Genomic DNA, 4,096 nt, shown 5'->3' with positions numbered 1-4,096 from the left:
AAATAAGTAGAAATCATTCAGGTTTTTTTACGAGTAACTGGGTGGCAAAGAATTAAAATAACTCCAAAAACACTTAAAACCAGTAGAAATTATTCAGGTTTTTATTACGAATAACTGGGTAGCAAAGAATTAAAATAACTCCAAAAACACTTGAAATCAGTAGAAATCATTCAGATTTTTTTTTACGAATAGCTGGATAGCCAAAACTAAAAATAACTTCAAAAACACTTAAAACCAGTAGAAATCCTTCAGGTTTTGTTACGAATAACTGGGTAGCAAAGAATTAAAATAACTCCAAAAACAATTAAAACCAGTAGAAATCATTCAGGTTTTTGTTACGAATAACTGGGTAGCAAAGAATTAGAATAACTCCAAAAACACTTAAAATAAGTAGAAATCATTCAGGTTTTTGTTACGAATAACTGAGTAGCAAGGAATTAAAATAAATCCAAAAAATACTTAAAATAAGCACATATCCTTCAGATTTTGTTACGAATAACTGGGTAGCAAAGAATTAAAATAACTCCAAAAAATACTTAAAATAAGCACATATCCTTCAGATTTTGTTACGAATAACTGGGTAGTAAAGAATTAAAATAACTCCAAAATCACTTAAAATAAGTAGATATCATTCAGGTTTTTGTTACGAATAGCTGGATAGCCAAAACTAAAAATAACTCCAAACACACTTAAAAACCAGTAGAAATCATTCAGGTTTTTGTTACGAATAACTGGGTGGCAAAGAATTAAAATAACTACAAAAACACTTAAAACCAGTAGAAATAATTCAGATTTTGTTACGAATAACTGGGTAGCAAAAAATAAAAACAATTTCAAAAACAATTAAAATAGATAAAAATCATTCAGGTTTTGTTACGAATAACTGGGTAGCAAAGAATTAAAATAACTCCAAAAACACTTAAAATCAGTAGAAATCATTCAGGTTTTTGTTACGAATAACTGGGTAGCAAAGAATTAAAATAACTCCAAAAACACTTAAAACCAATAGAAATCATTCAGGTTTTGTTACGAATAACTGGGTAGCAAAGAATTAAAATAACTCCAAAAACACTTAAAATCAGTAGAATTCATTCAGGTTTTTGTTACGAATAACTGGGAAGCAAAGAATTAAAATAACTCCAAAAACACTTAAAACCAATAGAAATCATTCAGGTTTTGTTACGAATAACTGGGTAGCAAAGAATTAAAATAACTCCAAAAAACACTTAAAATCAGTAGAATTCATTCAGGTTTTTGTTACGAATAACTGGGAAGCAAAGAATTAAAATAACTCCAAAAACACTTAAAACCAATAGAAATCATTCAGGTTTTGTTACGAATAACTGGTCAGCAAAATATAAAAAATAACTCCAAAAACACTTAAAACCAGTAGAAGTCATTTAGGTTTTTGTAACGAATAACTGGATAGCCAAAACTAAAAATAACTCCAAAAACACCTAAAACCAGTAGAAATCATTCAGGTTTTTGTAACGAATAACTGGATAGCCAAAACTAAAAATAACTCCAAAAACACCTAAAACCAGTAGAAATCATTCAGGTTTTTGTTATGAATAACTGGGTAGCCAAAACTAAAAATAACTCCAAAAACACTTAAAATAAGTAGAAATCATTCCAGTTTTGCTACGAAAAACTGGGTAGCAAAGAATTAAAATAACTCCAAAAACACTTAAACCAGTAGAAATTATTCAGGTTTTTGTTACGAATAACTGGGTAGTCAAAACTAAAAATAACTCCAAAAACACCTAAAACCAGTAGAAATCATTCAGGTTTTTGTTACGAATAACTGGATGGCAAAAAAATAAAACCAAAACCACAAAATTAATAGAAAAAAGAATAAAATCTTCCAATCTCTTCACTTGTCGGATCCACCTCAGCCCTGCTGTCTAAACTGGGTCTAATCTTTGTACCTAAAAATAGACATTCCTTTGGTGGTAGCAAGCAAACACAACAAATGGCGAAATATTAAATATGATTTTTAGATATAATTTCCATCGGAATGATCTACAATGTAAGCGTATAAAGAGAGCGCAAAGATATACAGTATAGGCGAAACACTGCAGAATTTTCACAATAATTTCGTTTATAGATGACCATAGTGGTTTGCGACGCCAGTTCAAATGAGGTAATTAGTTTATTTTTAGCCATCGACTGATTAATCTGACGTCTTTAAATAATACAAAGTGTGCTGGGGGCCAACATTTACTAAAGCACAAATATACTTACAAAACACTAAAACATATATATATATATATATATATATATATATATATATATATATATATATATATATATATATATATTATATATATATATATAATTATATATATATATATATATATATATATATATATATATTAGTGCAAGTTAATGAAGATTACCAACCTCTTTTAAAAATTAACGTTTTTTGCGTATAGGAAACCAGTCTCATGTGTTCACATTAACTAAACATTCAGTATTTCAAACCATACAGGCATCAATATGGAAATACACATCTTAGTACATGAAAGAATTGAACTACCAAAAGATAAATAAAACGACACCCTATTTATTTCATTTATTTAAATCATAATAACGTTATAATGGAATCTTACAACAATCTTAGTATTAAAAGGTCAAAACTTCTACTATTCTTAAACTACTCTAGGGGTTATTTTCTTCCACTAGCTTATTGTAAGTCCTCAAGAGCTCGGAATACAACATTGGTCCGCTGCATTCCATCCCGAATCCATTGGCATAGGCTTCAAGTAATTGATCCAGAGTGTCGTCCGGTTGGAAGCATAACATCCTGAAAATTCTTCTAGTAAGAACAGCCAGAGAATAGACATCTGTTGACGGCGAGCAGTTCCCTCCCAGATACAAGACTGGCGCGTACCAGGGCTTTTCCCTCTGCCTTTTGAGAAGTCTCCATTCTTCAGAGCAAGAAATGTTTCCTCTGGCGAAGACTGGTGTTCCGCTTATTTCCATCATCCCGAAGTCGATCACCGTGGGCACGATTCCGTTCTCTGTGAAGTCCACCATCACGTTATTGCCTTTCAGGTCATTGTGGCACACTCCCTTTCCATGCAACGAAGCGATTGTCTGGCAAAGACGCAACAGGACGCGAATCGCCTCTGCGGGAGTTGGGAAGTCCTGCCGGATCCAGTCTATCAATGTCTTCTCATGGCGGGTCATGATGATTCCCCGTGGATACGTGAGAGTACCAACGACGTCTGGCGTTCCTGGAATGTCCTTTAGCCAGCACATAAACTCAATTTCTCTGAAAAAGTTGAGGCTGACCAAGTTCGTCCGTTTCAGCTGCTTCAAACAAAATCCCGCAAACTTTCCATGCAATGCGTACACTGTGGCGTTCGCTCCTTCACCTAATTTTCCTCCTATGTGAGGACTTAACTCATCCACGTGTATCTCCGGAAGACTTGGGCTTTGGTATTCATCCATCCAACGGAGCCAGCATTCTACCTCACTAGTTTCTTCGGTAACACATTCAGCGTCGGCGTCATTGAGAGGCAAATTGGAGTAGGGAATCAGCACCGAGCTGCAACATTCTCCGTAGTCTTCCTCTCTCAGAATTTTCCAGACGCTGCTTTGGACCGCAGGATCCTTCGTCCTGAACATCACAAACCGTTTTAAGATTATAACCAGTATACATACAATCAGTGTTAATAGCGCTGTAGTTAAAGCGTTAAGTAAGTGGAACATTTTAGAATGTAAACTTCATCCAGGATTGGAACTTGTTTTATAGGGCTCTCGAAGTCAATTTTCAAGAAATATTTGATTTTTCAGGAAAAATTTAAATGGAATTGGTCTCGAAGTCAATTTTCAAGTAATATTGCGAAAAAAATATTTGATTTTTCAAGAAAAACTTTAAATGGAATTGGAAAAAGATCTTTTAATAAAACTATGCGAAAGATGGTAAATTTAATCCTTCTAACTGTGGCGGGAAAGAATGCACCAGTATACTGTATGATATGGGAAATAGCACAGCTATGACGGGAAATACTATCACTACAATCAAGTCAGTGGGAATGAAACTAACTATATAAGCCTTTGGGATGAATGTAGTTTATCGGGACAGGGC

This window comes from Palaemon carinicauda, chromosome 18, assembly GCF_036898095.1.
Source record: "Palaemon carinicauda isolate YSFRI2023 chromosome 18, ASM3689809v2, whole genome shotgun sequence".
Lineage (NCBI taxonomy): Eukaryota > Metazoa > Arthropoda > Malacostraca > Decapoda > Palaemonidae > Palaemon > Palaemon carinicauda.
The sequence above is the reverse complement of the archived record's forward strand: the minus strand, read 5'-3'. Positions refer to the sequence as shown.